Source organism: Palaemon carinicauda, chromosome 18 (assembly GCF_036898095.1).
Source record: "Palaemon carinicauda isolate YSFRI2023 chromosome 18, ASM3689809v2, whole genome shotgun sequence".
Taxonomy (NCBI): domain Eukaryota; kingdom Metazoa; phylum Arthropoda; class Malacostraca; order Decapoda; family Palaemonidae; genus Palaemon; species Palaemon carinicauda.
The window spans coordinates 45433927-45443160 of record NC_090742.1 but is presented as its reverse complement, the minus strand read 5'-3'; the positions used below and the strand labels follow the sequence as shown (position 1 = coordinate 45443160).

Sequence of the window (9234 nt, the reverse complement as noted above, 5' to 3'; positions counted from 1 at the left end):
TCACGAAGAATTAATTTTTCAGGTTGCTAAAATAATGAATAAATGAGCCTATTGTAGATCATAACAATTTAAGACTTGATAAAGTAGGACATAATGCTTACGAAGATTTCATTGTAATATTGACCAATATAATATGAAAATACATAGACATCTTTGTTTTCACAATATCAAGCCGAAATAGTAGTTGTCATTCTAAATAATTATCAATATATCCAAAACAAATCTGCTACACTTTTCAAGCTGCTTTAAGATATATCAGGTTAAAATTTCGAATAAGAATAAAAAGAGAAAAGGAATTGTATACAAATTCTGAAAAATATTTGGCCTTTCAATCAGCCAGTTTCTCGATTAAAATACAGGAGTAGATATAAATCTATGTAATATATTCTCAGTACCTTTTTTATTCTGAGAAAACTTGACTTCTGCAAAACAAATTAAAAAGCGATTTTAATGACAATAAACGCCAGCGACATCAAATAGAAAAGAAAAAATTTTCAAAAGCTATTCGTGATTATCATCAGTGATTCAAGTTCTTCGCGAACTCCAGTCTCCAGTTCAGTTCGCGCTCAGTGTTGAACGAAGGTGGGCAACACGTAGTTTTGCTCTTCTCGACTCAGGCTCTACTTAATCATTCAACCATATCTGTAGCTGAGGTAAGCTAGAACTCAGTGACTACATTTTACTGTATAATCTGATGAATTGTGTATAGAAATAAAAATGGGTGCAGTATGCATTAAAAAATGGCGATACTTTTTTTTTTCTTTTACGTAGGACAAGCGTTGTTTTTAAGTTAAATCTTATATTTCACTTTGTAAACATGTGTAAACTATGTGTGAGGTAACTTTGATCACTTGTTAAGTTATGTATAATTTTATCATTGAAAGATATTCGAGCGTTAAGAGAACATTTCATGTCCGAATACTATTTCAGAACAATAATTGAATACGATAATGTAGGACGAATCCCTCTGTCACCGTGACTCCATGAGACTAGTCTTTGAACCATCTGTTTGTCCGGATGGAAGGAAACTGGGCGCCAAGAAGTCTGTTGATATAATTTACGCGTTTTGGGACATGAATTCAATGTTATTACTTATTTTTGCTTATGTCGTTTTGTGTATAAAGCAAATGCTAGTTAGGATCGTGATTTCGAAAACTGCAATAAATTATTCTAGGACATGGCTTAGGTTATAATTAAGCCTACCTATATAGGTCTATTCTCTAGACGGATTTCTTCAGCTTGAGGGAATAGTGATAAATAAATAAGGAAATAAGCGAGATGGTGAGTTATCTTCGCTGTTAGAAATATAATTAATTCTCCCTCTTTATTATTTGACTTTTGCTTTACGAACAGAAGACTATAATCAGGTCAGACATATTCACCCACAGCTCTTATGTGTAAATTCTGCAGAAAGACATTAATAACCTATCTCGATAATAATAATAATAATAATAATATGGCTCTGGAGTGTAGGCCTATGCTATTGGCTTTATAACATAGGCTACCAAGGCCTAGACTTAGGCCATATGTCAGATAGCAACAATACATATTTGCATCAACTCTTGTAACTTATAAAGGGTGTCTATCAGAGCATAAAGTTGAATTTGTAAAATTTCTCCACAGTTTGGGTGTAGCATTTTTCCGTCTTTATTTTCTTCCTAAGCCTATAGGCTTAATAGAAATTATATAATCGAGAAGGGCGAAGTTCAGGTGGCCTAAGAGTAGGCGAGGAGAGGCAAACTGGGCCATCTATACCTTCACAGGTTGGGTCTAACGAAATCCTAAGAAAATCTCAAGAGCTGGAACTTAATAAAGCCATTAATAAACCAAGTATGTATAATGATTAAGACTGGTAATACAAAGTTTATAGGTTAACTAAATGGTAGACCACTATTATTAATTGAAACAGATACATGTTATTCTTCGCAATAGATAGGCCCATGTGGAAAATAAAACACGCAAATTCCAGTAAAACAATTGAAATTAACATAATCTTGTGCTTTAAAATACATTATCATATTTTGGTATAATATGCGTAGGCAAACTAGGTAATGAAAGGGAAATCTGTTGAAATATAGTGTCATTGATTACAATGAGAGAGAGAGAGAGAGAGAGAGAGAGAGAGAGAGAGAGAGAGAGAGAGAGAGAGAGAGAGTGTGTGTGTTTGTGTGTGTAATAAATATTTGGTATGAGTCTTGGCTGTTTATTCCTCTTTATATATCTTTCACTTTTGTAGGGAAAAGAATTAAGATGTAAAATGGCTTAATTCTGTTCACAGGAAGTGTTGGAAACTAAATGGTTATGATTTCTTAAAACTATTAGTCTATGATAATTACACATATAATGTAAGTTAATAAAACGTGTTTTTATAATGAAAGATGAAAAGCGTTCGCCATTGTCATTAGGTATTATATCAACGGTTGCTATTATTCAAAAAGTACTAATTAGACCTAATTAAACTTCCAGATGTTCAATGATCAGAACATAATTAAAAAGTTCGATGCTTCAATATAAGAATGAACTACTTTTCATTGTTTTTCCTCCATGTTGATATATTCAAGAATGGTATTTGTAGGCCCAATTCAGAGAAAACTGGTAATTCAGTTTTGCCCAATTTGAGATGTTTTAAATTGAAGAATATTTGAGGTCATAGATACATTTCTCTGTTATAGTATTACAATTCATCTAAGCCAATTAAGGCGGTTGTAGGCATATTACGCATTAAATTAATCGTTAACAATATAATTTCTTGAAAAGCAACCTTAGTTCTAAAAATTAAAATGAATAGTTCAATAAAATCACAAACTTAAATAAAGAAGGGCTAAGCCTATAGGCTAATGTTAGGAAGCCACAAGTCTAGCAAAGTTATGTTTAAAGGTTCTTACAAAATTATGTAATCATGTGATTTTATTACATTAATGTCTAAGGAAAGTGTGAACTAAAGGGGTAGAAAAGTTGTTACCATGGCTATCAAAGCCTTATCAGGTAGGCCTACTAGGGAAAAGAAAAAAGTAGTTATTCACTCTCAAGTATATAGGCCTACTTTCTTTTCTCGTTTCAATTCTGGTGTTATTTATTTAAGTGTGGGAAATAATTCCGGGAAAGGCCTCCCCGTTTCTGATTTCCGGACCCGAGCCTGAAGGATAGAGTGCCAACACTCTCACACTTGACTAACTAGAGAACCGCAACGAAGACGGTTTGCTTTCCCTGCACACGTTTAAAGGCCGATTCACACGACCCGTTTTCTTTCCGACAGGCTGGGTGGTGGCTAACCGCCGTCGAAATGTGCATTCACACGAGGCGTTCCGTATCCGTTTACCAGCGCACGGTTTTCATTGTTTACTTAGACTCTGTCACGTGAGGACCGAGTAAATTACGATAATTTTGACACTTCAAGATGTTGGTTGATAACTGTGTTGATAAAATAAATTATGCAACTTCATAATGCTTTATGCACTATGCCAAGAATATTAAAATTGCGATAAATTACCTGTTTTATTTAATGCCTCTCCAGTCATTTTCCATATCTTTTATTTATGTAAATTATTTCTATACATCTTGTTTGCCATGTCAAACATCTCCTCATACCCTTGAAAAAGTTCAATTAACCTCTAATACATGGTGTCAACAACAAACTAACTAATTTCTATGACTCTATACTATGAGGAAAAGTCGGGGTTGTAGGCCACGAAACGAACGGGTACAATACAGGTCCTCGTTCACACAAAACATCATCCACCCGCTGGTTGGGACGGGTGGCTAACGTCCGTCAAACCGGTCGGGGTTTCTTGGGAAGAAAGCCGAGCCGCCTCGGAAGGGCGACGTCCGAGGGCCGCCGTCTGCCTGACGGGTCGTGTGAACAGTTGCATTTGAATACACGCAAGAAACCTAGACGCCGCTTAACCGACGGCGAGCCTGTCGGAAAGAAAACGGGTCGTGTGAATCGGCCTTAAGTCCAAAGATTACTCTATACCGGGACTGTCGGCACCGATATCACCTTGATGTCCAGACGCTACTCCAGGGCGCAGAATAGTAGGCTAAATCCCAATCAAGTGTGGTTGGACTGAATCAGTTACGTTAACGACAGTTTCACAAAGTGTTAGGGGGAGCAGTAGTGTAAAAGTCAAAACGTCCTAAGGACCACCGGGAGGTAATACCGTAGACCATTACAATAAGGGATTGACACCGATAGCTTTACATTGACGTAAATATAAACTTCCCCTTAAATCATATCTCACCTCATGAGATAACTCGTTTAGTCATTTCAAAATGTAAAGGTTAAGTTAAAAAGTTAATAATTTTAACCTAAAAATGGCGTTTATTTCCATAAAGTACAACAGGAATTTTCACCTAACTGACAGGAAAAAAAACAGCAAAACTACCTAATTGAAATTTGAATAAAGACCGCATGGCATATGAAAAATGAAAAATGCCAAGAAAATGGTCAAATCAATTAAATCGTAAATCAATAATCAAATGACTAATCAACCAATGAAAGTAAAAATGGTGACTGAAATAATACCAAAAGTTCTACTCACTACTTTGAACACATTCCTCTCGGGTAAACAACTTATGGTAACGGACACGCCACGAATGATTAAACCAGACAGTTTGAACATGGCTTCCTAGCTAAATGTGCACATCGTCAAATAAAGGCTAGAAAAAAAAGGGGGGACAGTTCCTTGGCCAAGGTTGAGCACCGTTAATTAGTACTCACGCTCTTGAGGGTTAATTGTAGACTTTGTAGTGAAAGCATCTTGTGAACTGTTGAGAATACGATGCATCTTCAATTCTGCACTGTCGTGTTTTGTCTTCGTCAGCCTATCTTCTAAATAATGGCTCAAAGCAAGGCATACTGTTGGTTAGTAACTGGTTGGCCAACAGGTAAGTTAAAACGACGTCTAAGTTGAAGCGGCGCCCAAGTTGAAAGGGCCATGCCTACGTCCGCCTTGCACGCTTCCTGTTTTTCAAGTGGGCAGCTTGAACCCTCCTGGCTCGTGCCTGCCCCGCCGCTGAGTTGGTTCAAGCCGGTTGAGTAGTTCTTCTTCAAATTTCCATGAGTACGTGGTTCGCTGAAGGGTGCTTTTTATAAATACAAGGATCATTCTTGAAACTCCAGGGGAAAGTGATTATAAAGAAATACTGCTGTCTGGCTTATAAAAATTAATATACACACAAAAAAATTAAGTGGCGTTTAGTGATGTTCAATAACACAGAAAACAATCCTAGCTAAACAGACTTATAAATTGGTACCAAGATATAAATAGCAATAAGCTAAGATCAATGAGTTACGTAAATTAAAGAGTTACTTAAATACAAACCAAATGTTGTTGAACATCCAAAGCTTCAAAAGCATTTGGAACAGAACGCAACCAAGCGTTGTTTTTAAAAATTGTCGACGGCCGGTTGCATCATCAGAGCATTTTACTGTAAGCTCACGAAATGAGATAAAACCATCTACAGAGGAATGAGGTGATGAAAGGTAAAGCATTACAGGGGAATGATGGACATGTTAGCAGCAATGAATATTTAAGGGTATAATAATGAAGGTTACAAAGGAAACAAAAGAAAAACGAGATGCGTAAAACCCAGAAAATAACAAACAAAAACAAAAAATGGAATAACGGGGGTGACTAAAATAAAGAGTGGAAAGAATTTCCACATCAGGTATACTTAAATTATATATATATATATATATATATATATATATATATATATATATATATATATATATATATATATATATATATATATATATATATATATATAGTGCATCAATCGATTTGTCATTCTTAGGCTGAGCTTAAATCAACTCATTTCCCTTTTCCTATATCACAGATGGCAACAGCAGCAAAAGGATTCATTGACATTGAGGGCCACCTCGGACAAGCACCTCCTCGTCAATGGGGAACACGAGGAGGCAAAAGGCTCTGCCACGTAAGTAGCTTCTAATAATAAGATTTATTAACTGCGTACCTGGTATCATGAACAGGATGGTACTGTCTGGGAAGATCTGAATGTAAAGGATGGTCAGAATTATGAAAAATCTTATATATATATATATATATATATATATATATATATATATATATATATATATATATATATATATATATATATATATATATATATATATATAGAAATGATGGTTAGCATTATGGAAAATCTTATATATATATATATATATATATATATATATATATATATATATATATATATATATATATATATATACATACATATATATATATATATATATATATATATATATATATATATATATATATATGATTGTTGAACTCAGAACTGACTGAATGAATCATGCTGCCAGAGTTTAATATCCAGATCAGGAAAAAGAAATTTGATAGGCGCTAATTTATGTCCAACAAATTAAAATGAGCCGAGTTCGTAGCTTATTGTTTTATTATAATGAGGTTACAGTTTTTCGTTAAAAAAAAAAAAAAAGTTGACTATTGAATGTTGGAGCAGCCCACATTCCACTCACGATCATCATGTGGAACATATTAGCCGCCTCGATGGAGGTAAATACCACGTTTTGACAAACTGCGTCTCCAATAACCAATAATAATAAGAATAGGGAAGTGGGGAATGTGGGGAAAGGAAGAGTATCCCTGGATACAATCCAGTTTATAGCTCAAAGGCAGGTACTCGGGATGGGAAAGATTAAGGAAATAGGGAGAAAGAGGAGTACAGGAGGAGAATAAAAGAGAGGGACAGACCTTCCTGCGATATTAGGGAATTGGTATTAGCTAAGAAGTTCTTGGGACCTTTAGCAACATCAAGGGTATTTTTATTTTCTATAGTTATTCAGCCATTCGTTTGCCCTCTGATAAATTGGTTGCATCTTTGACATTTCAGAAAGCAGCATTTTCGTGTTAAATGCGTGTAGCAAAAATTTTGTTTTTTCATGAGATATTTAGACGTTGAGGCTTACGTCATCAGTTTTCTTTCTCATTTTTTTATACTTCCTCCTCCAACCTTACTTACCCATATATGTATGGACGGCCAGTGTTGTTAAAGTGGCAAATTATTCTAGATGTGTCCATTTGTTTTATCCAGGGTCAGGACGTAGGCCTACCCAATTACATGGGTCCATGAGCAGCTTGTGGATTTTCGAATATCAAACCGTTCAAACCGATAGTCCAATAAACCATATATAATACAGACCATTCAATGTAATAAATTTTACCAGACCACCATGAACATAGTACTAGGAATTGATACGTCTCCTATTTTAGTTAATTTAATATTTGATTACTAGTTCTAGGTCAAAACTAAGCTTGGCAAGAGCGGTGTGGGCTCCGGCTTGTATCTGATATGTTAGTCTAATTAATACCTAGTGACTTTTTCTGTGCTGCGCACAACAATGTACTCCTTAACATGCTTATTTTGGTTTAACTACCTTAAATTGGTCTACTTCCTCAAGTAATTCTCCATTCAGCATGGCATTCAGTCTAGCACCATCCTCCCTTATGCATCTCATACCCTTACATTTACCGACATTAACTTGCAACTTCCTCCTCTCACACCCTTCCAAACTGCGTCACTAATCAACACAGCTTCTTCTCCGAGTCTGCAACCAATACAGTATCATCCGCAAACAACAACGGATTCACCTTCCACTCATAATCACTCCTTCCTATGAGAAAGATTAAAACTCACACAGAGGTTTCATGGCAATATAATTGAAAAATAAAATTGAGAATTGTGGATATCAGTATATATATATATATATATATATATATATATATATATATATATATATATATATATATATATATATATATATATATATATATATATATATAAAGTAGTGCTAAGAAATGTTAGCTCATGATAATGGAGATGTGGATATGAGGCTCTTCATGATACAGAGGAAGGGTATATATAGATATATATATATATATATATATATATATATATATATATATATATATATATATATATATATATATATATATATATATATATATATATATATATATAAAGTAGTGCTAAGAAATGTTAGCTCATGATAATGGAGATGTGGATATGAGGCTCTTCATGATACAGAGGAAGGGTATATATAGATATATATATATATATATATATATATATATATATATATATATATATATATACGTATATATATAACTTTCTGTTTCTAAAACTACTAAAATTATTTCAGAGATAAAATCCATTTTAAACCTTTCACGCCTAGTAAAGCTAATGGTGCTAGAGTTTTGCTGACTAATAATAATCATAATGATGATAGTATTAAAGTACGTGTTGATGACGCTGGTATTAATGATTGCGTGAATTGTGTCTACAATTGCAGTAATAAAGTACAGATACAAAGAGTTGGGACTAGATGATGGCACATTTCCTTATCCCAAACTTAATTCTTTAAAGGTAGAACATTTGTATATGTGATTTTTTTTTTCTTAAATCAAGGTATTTTTATGATCAACTCTATACAGAAAAGGAACGCATATTTTATTGTTTTTTTTTTTTCAGATCCTAAGCCTAACAATCATGTGGTTGGCTATCTTCATGTCAATGGGACTATTCATCTGGTTGTTGTGTGAGTTGTTTCAATTTATTATTTCAAGGCCTGAAACCAAACACAGATTGGAAGACTGCCTCGCCCCATCGGGATTTAAAATCATGACATTGCTTGGTGCAGGCTTCGCATTTGTTAAGTTAGTTTGCCTTCCGTGTCTAGCTACATGTCTCATGGCAATTTTTATAAAAGAATAAAGTATTATATGTTGTTTCTTTCTTGCATGAGACATTTTAATAGCATTGTAAGCTACGTGTCTCATGACACAAATTTTAGTAAAAATTCTAGATTACTTCTTTTGTGTTATACTTCATTTAGTTTTGTGCACAAACAGACATATATCATAGAGGGAAAATGTTTATTTGATCCTATCAAGTTCTGCAACTCCAACGCTGATTCTTTTTTTTTTTTTTTTTTTTTTTTTTTTGAACCACTGTAAGGATTGTTATTCCCATACTGTTAAAAATTGTGAAATTAATAGACAACAAACTCTGCAATGAATTTTAATATTTCAGGAAATGCTTTTTTTTTTCCTACAAAGAGGAAAATGTCTGTTTAACATGAAAGGAATAAAGCATTTATTTCCATTAATGGCGGCCTTATTTCACCCCTTAATCTTTTTTCAGAATAAATAGCCGTTTCTGCTGCTTCGGATGTTTACCTATATCATG

General features: G+C 34.0%; 1 long non-coding RNA gene across 1 annotated transcript; it reads left to right on the top strand.

Moving 5' to 3' along the window:
• The first annotated feature begins 553 nt into the window (after positions 1-553).
• Positions 554-8989, top strand: LOC137657061 (uncharacterized). Its single transcript, XR_011047093.1, has 3 exons — positions 554-653; positions 5839-5937; positions 8518-8989. It is a non-coding gene; the product is annotated as an uncharacterized lncRNA (long non-coding RNA).
• Positions 8990-9234: the final 245 nt, after the last annotated feature.